Here is an 18,076-nt window from a genome sequence, read left to right as displayed (position 1 = left end):
AAGGATTGTGAATGCTTAATAGCATACCTTAAGCACTGCTAGGTTTGTATAAAATTGTATTGCCCACATGGTCCAGGTTATGACTGAAAAGGGTCCATGGACCAGTTCACTTATCCTGTTAACTAAAATAAATAAGTAAATAGAATGCAAGGATGCTCATAAGCAAACAAATGTTGCTAGATGCAGTCGTACAAACTACAGAAGGCCCTGCTGTTTAAAAGCAGCCGTTAGGAAATGAGGGTTGGAAAAGCTACAGTCTACATTGATAGTAATAGTAGTTGTCCTAATGTAAATGCTAAAATGAGTTGTAGAAGCAAAAGTTAAATAGCTGCCAAGAGAAATGCATCTTTCAATAGGTTTAGTATCACATGCTCGAAAATTAGAATTTCATTTCAAGCATTAATAGAAATAAAACACGGAATCTTGGAATGCCGAATATCAACAATGTCAGAAACATATTGAATCCTGATGTTCCCTGCTGCCGTGGACCCAGGATCAAGCACAACATGAGTCTTGAAAGGAGGACAAGTTTGAACATGTGATATTGTCGGTCTTCGGAATTCCGACATTCGATGTTTTGATTTCAGTAATTGACATTTCAATTCTGAATTTGTAATTATATTTAATTTCAATAACAGCTTTGGGAAGCAAGTAAAGTGAGTGTATAATAACCAAATATGTGTCTTGTATTATGTTGTGTCACCTCACCTTCATCCAAGTAGCTTAGTTAAAGTATTCCTTTAAAACATAACAGAAGATCACGTTCCTATATATTACAGTCAAAATACAACACATTAAAATATGTGTTAAGAAAAAGACAAAATAAAACACCTACTACATACAATATTCAACTAGATACTTTTGACATTAATTTATAATTAAATACGTTTTTTTGTTTACTGGGATAGTACACTGATCACAGCTGGTCATTTACAGGTTCAGCCCAGGTGAATGCAGTCTCAAATAGGAAATAATTATGTGCAGTAAACTATTACAGAAATAAAAGTTACAGTTTTGTATTAAAACTTCAGAGAAATGTTTTGCATAAAAAATTTGGGTAGTTTTTGGGAAAGATGCTTATCTTTGTAAGGAGCAGGTAATATACAGAAAGAAGAAACAGAGGAGTTGGGTCTGAGGAGAAGACATGAATCAGTTGGTTGGAGAGCAGGTATTAGTAGTGAAAGTTAGCTGATGTGACCTACATGTTGGGATTTACACTGGGATTTGTTCTATAGATAAGATATCTGAACTGTGACAGAGTAGGAAGATAGATTTTCAAGGTATTCAAGTAGGGGTTTCCTGAGATTTTGAGCTTGGACAGAGAAGGAAACTTCAGCACAATGAAGTTTTATTTGTGAGGTCTGAAGGCAGCATGTATTTTCATAGTGTAAATATAACCATACATTCTGTACTAACTTCTAAATGTCATTATCTACTTATGTACCACATCATTTTACCATATACAGTGGATGAAAAACATAAGAATCATGACTATGATTTTTGCATCCATAATTTCAAAGTATAATTTATTCGGGTCTGTATTAGAACATTGAAAGTTTAATGGTTCAAATCACTAAAGGTCGACCTTTAATGATCGAACCATTAAAATGTTGAATGTTTAGAAAAAAATAAATAAAAAAAAAAAAAGAAAATCTAAAGGGTGTAGGCAGGGGGCACCCCCCGTTACTTAAATATACCAACTCTGAGACCGCACTACATTGAAGTAAACGGAAATCTCTATTTACCCGTTCAACGTTCTGCCCTTTTGCTATTCTTGTGTCGACAATGTCGGATTCGACATTGTTGGCTTTCGAGAATACAATAGGTAACCAATCTATTCATGTAGGTAAAGTAAAGAAGCCTTAGCTGGCAAACAATGCCCACCTGGCCCACCTATCAACCCATTCTGCTACATACTGAAGAAGCTGCAGTTCTAAGCCTTCAAATCTTCTGTGTCCTTTACTAATATGTATGTACACCTCATTTATGTCTTTAACCTTGACAGTTTATGATTACACATCCTCCTCAGTAAGGACATTATGTGGCATGTTTATCAACACTTACCTAGAAAAAAGAATATTCTAACCCTGCATTGAGCTGTAATCTCTCAGTTTTTAAAATGTTTTCCTTTTTCCTGCACATTTTTCCTTGAATGAGTTGGAACATTGAAAATTTTTATGACTCTTGAGTTAAGTGAATATTTCCTGACATACTCCTAACCTCAGAAAATAGTCACATGCTTTTACATAATTTTTTAAAGAGACTGGTTATTGATATAACTAAACCACCCTTTTTAGCCTCACTACATTTCTGAGATTAAGTTCCTTGACCTCATTGTTTTGTCCATTTTTGCTTTTTAAGAGACTTTCACAAGCCTTAATTTTTCCACAGTAGAAATAATGTATTACCTTAAAGCCTAGCAAAGCTAACTTGGTTCAGCCTGTCTGCTGCTACTTAATTTTTTTACGAATAGTGAGCAAAGCTATCTCCTTCGAAAAAGATTAACTCAGTAACCCCAGCAAACCCTGTAATAGTTAGGAACTAATCCAAAGCAAACTATCAAGTTCAGTGCCCCTTCCAACCCCAAGTTCTCAGCAGTCTATGCGGAATTTTTCATACAGACCTTGTACAACAATTTAAATGTCTGTTTAGAGGCTGCTGTACCTACAAGAAGTAAGCGCAAAACAAACTATAAACACAAACTGTAGTGGTGGAATCCTAACTTTAACAGGATATATAACAAAAGGAAAAATGTAATGGCTAAAATCAGGAAGAACAACTCCAATAATGATAGCACCTCTGTAAATAAACTAAGCAGGATACTAAGAGGTTTAATTAAGTCCAAAAAGGTCAATTACAAGCTTAAAATAGCCTCACAGGCTAAAGATAACTATAAGACATTCAATGGCTATGGCCAAAACCTCAAAGACAGCACACATTAGAGTGCCCCAAGAATATCCTGGGATGTTTCCTAAATAGCTTGAAGCATGATCAGAACTACTTGAGTCACGTTTTAACTACAGCCTCAAACAAGCTTTGTACCATGAGAAAGGAGGACTGCAATTGTCATCCCACTTCACAAGGGTGGACAGTCAACCCACCTTGGAAACTAGAGACCTTTTAGCCTGACTAGTCTAATATGCAATGACATGGAACGAATTATCATGGAAAGGATCAACAAAGTCATAGCCAGCTTTCAGACAGTGGGCCCAACCCAGTTTGGCTTTATCAAGGGAAAGTCATGCCTACTAAACCTGGTGAACTTCTTTGAGAAGGTCACCAAGGCAATGAATGAGGGAAATGATGCATATTGCTTACGTGGATCTGGCTAAGGCCTAAGGTGTTCAATATAATACCCCACTCGGGTAGAGTAGACAAACTCACTGAACTTGGCATAAATCCGTACATAACTCACTGAATTGCCAGCTGACTCACAGACTGGACCCAGGAAGTCAGAATTGGTGATATCACCTCCACTAAGATACCAGTCACCACTGGGATACCTCTGTGCTGGAACAACTCTTATTTGGTATCGACATCTGAGAGGTAAAGGCTACAATCAAGGACCTTTGACTGACAAAGTTCGCAGATAACTACAAACTGGGAGCGATCATGATTCCCTCCATGACACAAACATCTTACAAGAAGGACTAACACAGACAAATGACTGGTGCCAAAGTCACAGAGTAAAACTCAATGCCAAGAAGTGCATTATAGTGCTTTTCGAGAAAACTGCCACTCAGGCTAATTACTCTATTAATAAGACACCCCTAAGATTTGACCCAGTAATCAGGGATCTGGGAACATATGTAAACAGTAATCTACCCTTTGACCAACATTTGGCCAAGGTAGGAAAAAAATCCTTCTAAGTTGCATTCAGGCTCGAAGAAGTCATACTGGCACATTATTCAGTCCTTATCAGACCATTCATTGAGTACAATGCCCCCTTTGACATATACCTGACCAGATATATGCAAAAGCTGGAATGTCCACAATGGTTCCTTACCAGGAGAATACAGGATATAAACACATCATCCTAAATGGATTGCCTTAAAGACCTATATCTGTCTCCTTCAGGTTACTGAGAGGTGATCTATGCTTGGCATACAAGGCATCATCTGATCTCACTCTGAGGGTCCTTTTGCAGATCCGCAAAATGAACAGCATCAGAACCACTAGATCCAAGGAATTAAATTTTGCTTGTGATAAAAACAAGACATGCTAGTGAGACATATATGTGTCTCAGAGGATCCCCATGCATTGGAACAGGGTTCCCATTCTTGTGAAGCAGTGTCCATCCCTAACCTATTTAACTGCAACCTTGACCAATGGATGGGAAATCAGAAATTGCCCTTGGGTGTAGCTTCCATGTCTCTGCTCCAATCTTTTTGAGTTCCCTTAGATTTCTTGACGTATGTATTTTTCTCTTTAAGCTTCACTGCTTCTTCTACTGAAACCCACAGTAGCATTTTCTTTGCTTTATTTTATCTTCCTAATTTGCATGATGTAAAAGCATATTGTTTTAGTAATGACAGTTTTGAGATTGTCCTTATGTCTCCACGTTACTGCTTTCTAGACTATTTGATCATTTTCCTGAGGTTCATTACCATTTAGTTAAATACTGCCTGCAGTAACCCCAATAGTCATGGCTCGGCACTACCGCCATATTTATTGTGAACTGCATTGCTGGCTACATTTTTTTTAAGTTGTAGAACAACTTTAATTATTGGTTGAATATGTCTGGCCATTTTGTTTAACTCTATTTATTCATGTTGTTACTAACCATCAGCTTTCCCTGTACACCCATTGTCTAGGAAGCAGCTATATTCCAGGAAGCATCTGAGTTTTATGATAGCCCTAAATCATTATTTGCTTTCAGCAGTATGGATTAGTAGTTCATCCACAGTGCTGGACTGTGGACACACCCACTCACTCCATGACCAACACCAAATAGCCAGACTTCTGGTCAGTTCTGAGTGATCTGGGTAACCTTCAGGTGTTTATTTTTCAACACCATAAGACTAACATAAATCTAGCTATTTTTTCACAAAATGTTTTTCTGCCCTTTCCCAACGTGCACCAGTCTGCTGACCATCACTCCATAAAGGGGGTGAGGGTTAGGAGGACAGTGAAGACTGGAGCCTTCATATCACATGACTAGGTGGTGATGTCATTTAACGCACACCTTTAACCAGTTACCACATGGAATATAAGGGTAAAAGTGTGCTAAGTATGCATGTGCTTCCATCTGTGTGCCACACTGCAGGCATCCTATGTCTACATTTACTTCGGCCTTCTTATTCTTGCTTTCCACAAGGGGATTGCTGGGCATCACAGAAGCTCTGACTCTCCCTCACAAGAGAAAATAAAGAAGGGAGGAAATCAGGAATTAAAAAATCTGTCCTGTACCATGTGCTCTCCTTAGACAAGCTAGAAAGAGCCCTTCTTCTACACCCTCGGGATGTTCATGGCAGTGCCAACTTTTACCATAGCTGTAAGAGCTACTTCTACATTTCTTTTAGCTTACAATGCAAAAATATATATGTGTGTCTAGGAAATCTGTCTGATTTTTAAATAATTCTCCCTGATAAAGTTTGATAACTTTCCATGCATGCATAGCTGGAAAAAAGCAGGTTTACCTATCTGAGCATGTTTTACAGTCTGTACAAGTTCTGAAATTCTGAAATGGTGAGATGGACTGTACTCAAAGCAAAAGCAAATGTTAAGCCACGTACTTAGGCTGCAGTTTGATACTGTCATTAAAAATGTAATAGGTCTTCTGTGATGCAAGAACACTAATGTAGACATAGGTGCACAGTATATTTGTAAGAATGTGCAACCATGATGAAAATACTCTTTCTAATTTTACAATTTTAATTTAAGTAAATGTTTCTCCAGTCTGTGCATTCTTTGTTCAGCATGCTGCATACATTTTATTTAAGGTCAGTTTGTATCTGGCAACATTTGATACTATAATGTGCATACATGTAACACATATGGTGAGAACTCATCAATATCTGATTATCTTTGAGAAGGCCATCTATAGTGAGTATCTGGGAGGGATGGTTGAGGAAATGGAAGTCTGAATAAGGAAGTTAGAGCTGGAATCAGAGGTGCTGCAGTCAACTGGCACAAGATGTCAAGGGCAGTGTATGACAGAGTAATGCCAAATAAGCTGGAGTAAGATGTTCAAACTGGTGGTATGACCAGGGCTTCTATATGGCACAGAAACTAGGGCAGTGAAGGCAGAGTGGGGAGAGATGAAAAAATGAGGACATCAAGGCAGAAGTCAAATTAGTCATAGTTGGAGAGGTCAAGGAGAACAGATTATGGTGGTTTGGTGACGAATATGAAATTCAGAAGACAATCTGGTAAAGATGATTTGGAAAAAAACAGGAAGAAGGCAAGAGGTGACAGGCATAGATTGTGTGAGGGAAGACCTGTGACAGTCAGGCCTGACTGTTGATGGTAGGAGAGTGACTCTGAATCAATGACAGTCAGGCCTGACTGTTGATGGTAGGAGAGTGACTCTGAATCAATGATAGTCAGGCCTGACTGTTGATGGAAGGAGAGTGACTCTGAATCAAGGGATGTGGTGACAGTGGACATGATTTTCTGACATGTTGAAATGGGAAAAAAGAGGTTGATGCTGGTGATGATGATAATGGTCTGCAGTGGACAGTGTACTTTGAGTATGTCTGATTGCATCCTCTATGATAATGATCTGCAGTGGACAGTGTACTTTGAGTATGCCTGATTTGCATCCTATATGATAATGATCTGCAGTGGACAGTCTGATTGCATCCTCTATGATAATGATCTGCAGTGGACAGTGTACTTTGAGTATGCCTGATTTGCATCCTATATGATAATGATCTGCAGTGGACAGTGTACTTTGAGTATGTCTGATTGCATCCTCTATGATAATGATTTTCAGTGGACAGTGTACTTTGAGTATGTCTGATTGCATCCACTATGATAATGATCTGCAGTGGACAGTGTACTTTGAGTAGGTCTGATTGCATCCTCTATGATAATGATCTGCAGTGGACAGTGTACTTTGAATATGTCTCATTGCATGCTCTGTGATAATGATCTGCAGTGGACAGTGTACTTTGAGTATGTCTAATTGCATCCTCTTTCATAGATTCTCTTTTAACTTTGAGCTCTCATGCTTGGAACATGTATTTTCCTTCAAGTCCATGTGTAGCATTTTAGCACCAGCGTTAAGGCATGCCTGCAACCCTACATCCCCATCTCATGATCCCTAATCATACAGGGCCTACATTTGCATGTAAACTTACTAAAGAATTGGTTACAAGATTAAAAACTTGAAGATATGCACATTCAAAGTCCTGCTCTCATTGTTGCACTAGAAGAGTCCCAACAATGGTGATAGAAGGAGAGAATACTACACCTAGTAAAAAGCGATGTCTCAAGTATCAGCTAATGTGGTGAGTGTTTGTGCACCTGTTATATGTTACTTTCAGGGACCCACTGCAGTGGGAAGAACACTTTGGCAGAATCATAGCGAGTGTTCCCAAATAATCTAAAATGCACTCTAGTAACCAGAAATACAGAGTGTACAGAATGTATGACTCTTTGCAAAATTGCCTGCAAGAAAACCTCATTATACAATGTAGTGCTTCTTGCAGTGTAGGCTAAAACAGTTGTTAAGGATTTATAGCGATGGTAAGGTGACCATGGTTTAGATTACCCTCTTTCCAGAAAAATAAGGAATAACTGGCCTATATTTTTTCAATATTGGATTGTATGGAGGTAAATCAAATACAATGAAAATTTCCTCATTATCTGTAGCACCCTAGTAAAAGATTATAGAACTGAATAATAGCTTCGAGAAAAAAATTTAGTGGAAAGAAAGGATTCATCCTAAGATATACCCTTCTATTGTAAAAACAAGGTTAGTGGTCTAAGATCTTATAACTAGAGAAAATAGGTGCCAAGTAGAGTGTTCTAGGTTGCAAAACACAGGTATGCTGAACTAGTCACTTAAGTAGATGGGAGCTGGCATAAGGGTTAAGGTCTTTACCTAGCAGGCACAATGTACAGGGTTTGATTCTTAGCCTTGAAGGGAAATTGGCAAGGCTTAAAATGCCACAAATTTCTTCAGGGTGGGAGGTTGGCATATTGGCTTAAAATGACCCATAAAGGCATTTAGCCTAGTACCAATCTATGAACTTATGAAATAGGTAGACAGGATGACATGTCAGTCACTGGTTTCAGGTCACATTGTGGACATGGAGCTCTTATTCAGAATGAGAGATGAAGATACTTTGATAATAACTTACATCAGCCTGACTTTCACCCTAGCTGGCAAAGTGGCTATGGCCTGCACTAGGGAATGAAAGGGTCAGAAGTTGGAGGAAGGGTCTAATGTTGTGCAGGTAGGTGTAGGCCAAAATATATGTAAAAAATATTTTGACAGTCTATGTCAGACCCATTTTTGCTCTTTATCAAATCATGATATGCCAAAATGATACACATTACTACCTTGATTATGGAATAAATGAGACCCATTTCAGAAAGATGCCAGAGCTATGCAAGGCAAGCCTAAACTCCATAGGGTGTAGGAAATATATTTTAGCCACATGCAAATCTCTTTCATTTGCCTTGCAGTTAATCCAAGTGGAAGGTTTCCTATGTCCCTGAGGAAATCTAGGTGGTACACATGGGCTAATGAGCTGGACCCACATTGAGATGGAGGATGTCAACCTGCTGGTATGCTAGTGTCATTAGCACTTGGGCTACAATGGCCTTCGAGGGGTCAACATTTATGTGGTGTAGAAAAAAAGGGTCTTCTAGGAAACCAGTGAACAACAAAAATAAGCTTTGTGTTTTTCCCGACATATTTCCAGCAAAAAAGTGATAAGAAGAAATAGGAATGCATAAAAATACCTCTTCCATTCTTTATTGAAAGCACTCTGGGGCCTCACCCCCTGTTCTCCCAAATGAAGAAAATGGATAGAAGCTTTCACTGCGTTATCTAAGGAAATGAACAGATCAGATTCTAGAGTGTTCCACCTTCAAAAATGGCTTTAACATATTTAAAAGTAAAACTCCACAATGAGAATGGAATTATGGGTCATGCAGAATGTTGGATTCAAATGGGATATTAACCATCAGCAGGAACATACCATCAACCACACTGCTTCCTTGAAGACTGAGTAGGAATGCATCCTTACATCCTTGATCAGATGTCATACAATGTCTTGCCTGATTTCACTAGCAGAACTTTGAATATGGGGTCTTCCAGAACTTGCAACACTAAGCACATTATTCTCAGCTCAAAGAGACTGATGGGAAGGTATTTTTTTCATTGAACTTCAATGTACTTGGATCTGGACAGGCCTGAAATGAGTTTTACCAATCTATTCATTCATTTATGCATTTGCTCGTTTCTTAACTGTAGAGGTGGGGTGGGTCAAAGACCCTTTTCAGCCACAACCCATGCCCATGGTAAAGACTAGTGATGGAAGTGTTTAACATAGTAAATGATGTGATCTGATGTCTGTCCATAAGAGTGCATTTTTATAAATATTTTTGGAGTTTTTACATACTTCTCACTCAAATGTTATTAGTCCAGCACTATAGGCAGAACTTACTGCAATGACTGGCAAGGTCCATTCTAATTTGGGTGCAGTACCCAGAAATCTCCTAGTGAGAAAATGTTGGAAATTTTGTAGCAAAGTTTGAGTTGTGTCAGGACAGTATTCACATATCTCAGTGACTGATCCAGTATTACCCCCAGATATTTATGCTGGGTAACCTGGCTAATCATATTATTTAGAAAAGGTCTTTCAGGGTGTGATGATTGGGGAGAGATGGGAGAAGGCTGCCAGCCTAGTCATACAGAATTTGATACATAATTCTATCAACTGTATAAATAAATGTAAAATACAAGTTGTGTTTTTAAATGTAAGAAAACATTGTAAAATGTGAACTTCAAGATTGTTGCAACATTGCCATCTGCTGTAAGGAAAACCAAGCCAAGTATTTCAAATGTGTCTAAGTTGAAAAGATCTGGCACGGTCGTCACAAGTGTTTGGCAGAGGTGGGATCTACTTCACATATTAATTGGCTTGCAGTAGTGTGGGTAGAGTGAATTCCTGTAGCTTATGTACAGTGATCTCTAAAAGTGTTTTGTACTGTAAAACAGCCACGCAGTGTATACTCAGAGTTCAGATCACAATTGTTTTATTTCTTTAGTTAGCTTAGTGTTAGTCAGGGTGACCAGGTAGCATGTCAGCAGAAGAGTATGGAAAGCTGACAAGGAGCCAGCTGGCAGAGATGTGCCAGGCTAGGGGACTGGTGCACGGAAACCTGACTAAAGCAGACCTGATTGCAGCCTTGGTTACAGCTGCATCAGAAAACAGCAGCCTGGAGGACAATCAGACTGACAGTGGAGATACAATATCCTCGGAGAATGGAAGGCTCAACCTTTCTGCAGTGGACTTAAAAATCCAGCTGGAGCTAAAGAGACTTGAGTTGGAGGCCAGGCGTATGGAAGTAGAAGCAGCCAAGAAAATGAGGAATCTACAAGCTGAGGAAAATGAATGGCAGAGGAGGCATGAGAGGGAAATGCTGACTCTTCACCAGAGTCATGGAGGTAATGGGGAAGGGAGTAACCAGACCCCAGAAGCACAAAAGGTCAGTAAATTTCTTCCACAGTTTAAAGAGGGGGATAATTTTGATAGCTTCATTCATATGTTTGAGCGGGTATGTAAACAGTATGAAGTTGACCAAAGGCTCTGGGTACAGTTCCTGACCCCTTACTCCATGGTAAAGCTGTAACTTCTTTAGCAAAAATGTATGACACTGACTGTTTTGATTATACTGCTGTAAAAAGACTTTTATTAGAATGTTTTAAGCTAACTCCTGAAATGTATAGGAAAAGGTTTCATGAGCATAGATGCAAGGCAGATGAAAATGTATGTGAATATGTTGCTGAACTGAGCACTTATTTTCATAGCTAGGTGAGTGGATGTCAAGTCACCACTTTTGAAGGGCTAGAAGACCTTTTGGTAAGGGAACAAGCCCTTAGCACTTTGCCTGAGTACATGAGGATCTGGTTAGCTGATAGACAGTGTGCTACTTCAGAGGAGTTGGGGAAGAAGGGAGACCTATACCTAGCAAGCAGGGCAGCCCTGCACAGGAAAGGGACCCCCAGTACTGCTCATGGGACTAAAGGAACCCAAGGTGAGCAGCACAGACTGTCCCAACAGAATCTGCAAGTAGAAGGGGAAGCCACTAGTCCAGGTACACATCCAGGACCTAGGGTGAAATGTTTTGAATGCAACCAGTGGGGTCATGTGGCATACAGGTGTCCACGGAGGCAAGGTGGGGAACCAAAGGTGAGGGAGCCAGTAAGTGGGAAAGACAAAATGCCAACAGTGGGTTTTCTTGAGACAACAGGGGTATGGAACTACCATACTGCAGATGTCCTGAGAGGAAAGGATTTGGATGAGGCAGTACTATGTACTTCTGCAGTTACATGTAGTGAGGCTAGGAGACAAGCATGTGGGTCTGGTAGCCTGGGGGAGACCCAGACAGACTGCATATTTGCTGCCAGGACTGCTGAGGTGGTTACTTCAGGGAGTGAGCTACGCTGTAGCAGTGAGACTGAATGTGAGCCACAGCTGCTTGTGGGTACTGATGTTCCCTTGGATGGGGTAACTGCAAAGGTAGAGGTGAGTAGTAGTACCCAGGCTGACAGTGAGGCACCGCTGTCAGAGGATGCCAGACTTCCTGTGGAAGGGGAGCTGGGAAGGGTTATAAGGAGAGACTTGGGACAGGCTCAGTTCTCAGACTTTACATTACAAGGCCTGAGGCAGGTAGCTAGGGAGGCACCTGATTCTCAAGGGAAGGGGGAATCTGTATACTGGAACAAAGGGTTAATGTACAGAGAGTGGAACCCTGAGGGAGGGCTAGAAGGTGAGACAGTACAGCAGTTGGTAGTGCCTAGAGTTTACCATCTGGTGCTTCTAGCCATAGCCCATGATATTCCCTTTGCAGGCCATATGGGCATAAAACATACAAAGAGGCATATTATGCAAAACTTCTATTGGCCTGGAATTTCCAGAGATGTAACAGGGTACTGTAGGACCAGTGAGCAGCGCTGAAAGGTAGGCAAGGCAGGAGACAAGGTGAGAGCTCCTTTGATGCCTTTGCCTGTGATTGAGGAGCCATTTCAGAGGGTAGCTATGGATATTGTGGGTCCTCTGAGTACCCCAAGTAACACAGGGAAAAAGTATATCCTAGTGATTGTAGATTATGCTACACGATACCCTGAGGTAGTGGCTTTGTCCTCCATTGAGGCTGAGAAGGTGGCAAATTTGTGCTAGAGATTTTCAGCAGGGTAGGTTTCCCAAAGGAAATACTGTCTGACAGAGGTGCCAATTTAAGTCAGACCTGCTGGCTTGTCTGTGGAAGTCCTGTGTGGTGAAGCACATGAAGACCACCCCCTACCATCCCCAGACTAATGGTCTTGTTTAGAGGTTAAACTCTACAATCAAGTCCATGCTACGGGCATTTGCAGATCAGTTTAAGAGGGAGTGGGACACATATTTGCCCCATCTGTTGTTTGCTTACAGAGAGGTTCCCCAGGAATCCACAGGTTTTTCACCCTTTGAGTTGCTGTATGGGCATAGGGTGAGGGGATCTCTAGATTTAATTTGAGATGAGTGCAAAGGTGAGTGTGAGTCTCACAAGGAGTCTGTTGTGGCATATGTCTTGAACCTCAGGACAAGGCTCAGGGAACTCATGGGCCTAGCCCAGGAGAACCTGGCAGAAGCCCAACAGCAGAAAAAGGTGTGGTATGACAGGAATGCTCGAGCTAGAGAGTATGCTGTAGGGCAGCAGGTGATGGTTCTCATTCCTGTCAGACACAACAAGTTGCAAGCATCTTTGGACGTGGTAAGAAAGGTAAGTGATGTTAACTACATGGTGGAAGTGCTAGGCAGATGGCAGGGGGACAAATTGTACCATGCTAACATGATGAAACCTTACCATGATAGGGAGGCCCTTGTGCTGAGTATTTTCAGTGGATTGCAGGAGGAGTCTGAGAGAGATCTTGTGACTGATCTCCTCAGTGAGGTTCTGGTTGACACCTCAGTGGAAGGGGTAGCAATGTCCCAGCAGCTATCTCCTACCCAGGTTCGAGAAATCCAAGCAGTGTTGCAGGAATTTGGGGACGTGTTCACTGGGGAACCAGGGTGCACCAACCTGGTGCAACACCAGGTGGATACAGGATCCCAAAGGCCTATCAGACAGGCCCCTTATAGGGTGCCTGAGAGAGTCAAACAGACTCTGAGGGAAGAGGTACAGGAGATGTTGGAACTAGGGGTGATTCAAGAGTCCAACAGTCCCTGGGCCTCACCAGTGGTGTTGGTGCCAAAGAAAGATGGCAGCACCAGGTTCTGTATGGATTACAGGAAATTAAATAGTCACACAGAATTGGATGCTTATCCCGTGCCTAGGACAGATGAGGCCCTAGAGAATCTGGGTGGGGCTAAGTATCTTACAACCATTGATCTTACCAAGGGTTACTGGCAGGTGCCCTTGACTCCCAGTGTTAGAGAGAAGTCAGCCTTTGTGACTCCTTTTGGCCTGTATGAGTTCACAAAGATGCCCTTTGGGATGAAGAATGCCCCAACGACTTTCCAGAGGCTGGAAGATCATATCTTAGCAGGAGCAGGAGGGTTTGCCCTTGCTTACATGGATGATATTGCTATCTACAGCCATTCCTGGAAAGAGCACCTTCAGCATGTCAGGGAGGTGCTGGGCAGACTACAGAGGGCAGGGCTGACTATTAAGCCGAGAAAATGTCAGGTGGGTATGGCAGAGGTCTCCTACCTAGGACATAGAGTGGGGAGTGGTAAGATAAGGTTAGAACCTGCCAAAGTGGAAGCTATTCAGGCATGTCCTGCACCTGTTACCAAAAATCAGGTGAGGGCATTCTTAGGGACAGCAGGGTACTACAGAAGGTTTGTGCCCAATTATAGTACCATAGCTGCTCCCCTCATAGACCTGACAAGGATGAACAGGCCAGATAAGGTAGTGTGGACCCCAGCATGTGAGCAGGCATTTCAGAAGCTTAAGGAAGCTTTGGGAGGACCCCCTGTGTTAGCCAGTCCAGACTACAGCAAAGACTTTGTTGTGCAGGTGGATGCTTCAAACTATGGGGTGGGGGCTGTACTTATCTAGATTTCTTCAGAGGGAGAAGAGCACCCAGTGGTTTATCTTGGTCGTAGGCTCCAACCCAGGGAGGAATGCTATGCAGCTGTAGAAAAGGAATGTATAGCCATAGTGTGGGCACTACAAAAATGTCAGCCTTATCTCTATGGAAGAAAATCCACTGTGGTGACAGATCACAACCCCCTAACATGGTTAAACAGAGCCAGTCAGCAAAATGCCAAATTGCTAAGATGGAGTCTGGGGTTGCAAGCATATGAAATGTCAGTGCAGCACTGCAGTGGGAGTAGCAATGTCAATACAGATGGGCTCTCAAGACAGGGAATGGGGTGAGGTACACCCAGGTAGACTTGACACTCTCAAACGATGTTTCTCAAGGGTCACTTGAAAAACTTGCTTGAGTTCCCCGGGGGGAAGAGATGTGATGATTGGGGAGAGATGGGCAAAGGCTGCCAGCCTAGTCAAATAGAATTTGATACATAATTCTATCTCTGTATAAATAAATGTAAAATACAGGCTTGTGTTTTTAAATGTAAGAAAACACTGTAAAATGTGAACTTCAAGATTGTTGCAACATTGCCATCTGCTGTAAGGAAAACCAAGCCAAGTATTTTAAATATTTCTTTTTAAGTTGAAAAGATCTTATGAATCTCTTTAATGTTAGAATTTGGCTCCACTGCGGCTGGATGAAGGTTTCATGCCCATTGATTTAAGGCTAAAGTTTATGATCAGAATTTAGATGAGGAAGGTGCTTTATTGCTCTAGTTTCCGTTAGAATATACATGTGAAATGTCTTCTATTGTTGCAAGTTTCTCTGCAGGTGTTAGATTGCTAAATAATGCAGTTTGTTTGCCTGGGAAAACCTAAGTGTCAAAAATGATGTAATTTGGGGAGGGACCCAGCAAACATGTTTGTTAGTAATGTTTAAATACTATTTCTCAGAAGAGACTGAAAGCATTTTGACTTTAGACATCCAACTTACAAGCACTCTGACTTATGCTCACATGTAAGTTTTAGCACTGTGATTTCTTGTAGGAATAGTTAAAGCTAGTAAAGATTAATTAGGTGTTTTTCTTTTAAATCAGACCTGTCCTACTGTATTATTTTAAGTTTCTGTGTGATCTGTAAACTCTTAGATATCTCTGTGGTGTAGTAGTTTTGTCTTGTGTTTCAATTATTTATTATTAAATATTTTTAAAACCTTCTACCTGTGGCTGATCTGTGTAGAGATAAGCAATAGAGTGCATTGCATATTTATAGAGGTTATTGTAATAAGCCACAATAAAGTAAGCCTTGACTGTTAGTCATACTACCATTGGATGTTAATATTGCACAGTAATAATTAGACACCCTTTTAAGGGCCTTTTAGTAGCTGATATTATTAACTGGGTGGTGGTAGTAATTACTACCATGTAGTCTGGGTAAAGGGGCACAGTTGGAGAATCTGTGTCAGCCTTTCCCAGGAGTGTCTGTGAAGTTGTATAAATACTTATCTCAAAGTGTGTGTGTGTTGTGTTACTTGGCAGGGACAGGAAGCACTAGTTGGACAGAGAGGGTAGCTTGCCCAGTTAGGCTGAGACCTGGACCCTATAGCTGTGCCAGTGGGGAGTCTTATTGGGGACCTGGTGAGAAAGGGAGCAACCAGCCCCAGACTGAATGTGATCTCTGAGTGCACTTAAGGGAAATTGTACTTTACTGTGTGTATTAGTTATCCTTTTCTCTTCTATGAGACTACCTCCCTGGTGTTAGTGGTGAGGATTGAGGCTCCTTGATTGCTGGGCCAGGGCATGGTCATCACACACGGGAATAGGGCTAGCATCTGCCAGCCATTGCGGTGTTCCAAAAGCTAAGATTGGTGACATTTTTGGTTGATTATTACCTTGCTTAATGTTAGCCAGTTCTAAAAGTGCAGTAAAACTGTGCTGCAACTTATTCTGCAGGATCATAGTAGATTTTTCAGCACATAGTGTTAGGAGGTCATCTACATACATTGTTATATTGATTTTATGCAAGTCCTAGTTAAGGCCATTTAGGAAAAGGGATAAAGTAACTGATCCAAGGATTGACCCTTGTGGAACACTAATGGAAAGGTGCTTGCATGCGAAAGAGAGAAGCTTGTAGATATACCAGAAAAGTATTTGAAAATGTAGCCTTGAAAACAAAGGATAATTCTAAAAGCATTTGATGACTCCATGTCCAAAGTGCAGTTTATCCAATTTAGTAAGTTGGAAGGAAACATCTCTACAGACTTAAAACTTGTCTTCTCCCATTGTGCCAGCCATAGTTCATACTATTGTTATATAAACTGTTAATCACAATATTGTGGCTATAAGAACACTGAGTCAGCTCCAGAATTCACACCTAGCACTGAAAAAAAACACATCTGTTGATATAGTGTAATATTCCATAACAGATTGATTTTCATTGACTTTAACAATGGAGTATAGAACTACAATGGGATGGAAGCCTACTGGAAAGGAGGTTGAAGAGCCTTTAAGCAAAAGATAGAGAAAACCATGTTTAAAAGGTGTGGGAACAACTACAGTGGTCAGCAGTTGGTAAAATATGAAACAAATGGGTTTGGCAATCAAAGGAGCAGCCATACTGAGGAATGCTGGATATAAGGTACAGAATTTGGAGACAGATTTTTCATCCAACGTTTCTAAATATGTATTGTCAGTCATTGGGTAGAGTTCTTTGATGTTGACTGAAGGGTAATGAGCTGACTTTGACTGAGTGGTAGGGAAGGAATTTGTAGAGTCTGAGAGTTTGGGGCTAGGAGGGACTGTTGCTGAGATGTGTGCTCTATCTAGTCATTGAAAAAAGAGATCTCTGGAGATTTCATGAGTAGATCTGGCTATTTGTGCAATCAGATCCTAATGATGAAGATTGAGGTTAATTGCTTCCTACTTAGATGGGCTATCTTGGTGCTATTTGTTGAAATTTCCTAGTTGAATAACTTTATTTCTTAAGTGTGAGATATTTCTGGTGCAGAAAATTGTTTAGACATTTCTTTTTTCTATGTCAAGCATGTTTTCTTCCTTTGCCTAATAAAGGCATTAATGTCAGACATAAGCCAGAGATAAATATGGGTTGTCAGACGCAGGCATATGAAGGGGAACAACTCCCCTTGTGCTGACTTAAGTTATCCCATAAAAATGGCTAAAGCTGTAGCATGTTGTTTTCCTTAAAAGGAGCATCAACTCATTGTCAATGACCCAATTAAAATATTTGTTTCCTTTCTTTCAGGACATACTTGGAGGAGGGGGGCTTGCTTGAGTTTATTAAAAGACCTGAAAAAACGATGAGACAGCGATGTCCGGCCAATATTACACAGGACTGCCACCAATTCAGTGTGACATCTGGTCAATATCCCACCAGACTGCCAACAATAATGTGACATCCTCCACTTAAAACCCAGGTCAGTAATTAAGGAGCCTCAATCCTCAACACTGACTCCAGTGTGGGAGCATCACGGAAAACACCAGAGCACACAAGAATACAATTCCACAATTTCCCTTAAGAGCACAACAGGAACACACTCAACTTTCCTGGAACTGGACTATATACCTCTATCCACCCCAAATGTAACCCCTTATCATATACTTCAGAGCAATGTGTTCAAGTTTAAGACCTCTGACTCACTCACACTCAAAATAATTTAAATTTCATACACACTCAAACACTTATGGGAAGCCTGACACAGATTTCTAGCTGTGTCTCCTACCTAATACAAATGGTAATGTTGCCACCAGAGTCAGACAGATCTACATGCCCTTCAAACAGTGATGAATTATTAAAAAATAAATATCAAAATAAATGATAGCTATGACCAGAAGCTGCCAGGCATTTGAGGTGACCTGGG

General features: G+C 40.9%; 1 protein-coding gene across 1 annotated transcript in view; it reads left to right on the top strand.

Annotated features, from left to right (window-relative positions):
* The window catches only part of HGD (homogentisate 1,2-dioxygenase), a 622,110-nt gene that overhangs the window by 404,755 nt on the left and 199,279 nt on the right, over positions 1-18,076 (top strand). The window lies entirely within an intron of this gene.

Source organism: Protopterus annectens, chromosome 5.part0 (genome assembly GCF_019279795.1).
Source record: "Protopterus annectens isolate FY-2018-M chromosome 5.part0, PAN1.0, whole genome shotgun sequence".
Taxonomy (NCBI): domain Eukaryota; kingdom Metazoa; phylum Chordata; order Ceratodontiformes; family Protopteridae; genus Protopterus; species Protopterus annectens.
The sequence above is the reverse complement of the archived record's forward strand: the minus strand, read 5'-3'. Positions and strand labels throughout refer to the sequence as shown.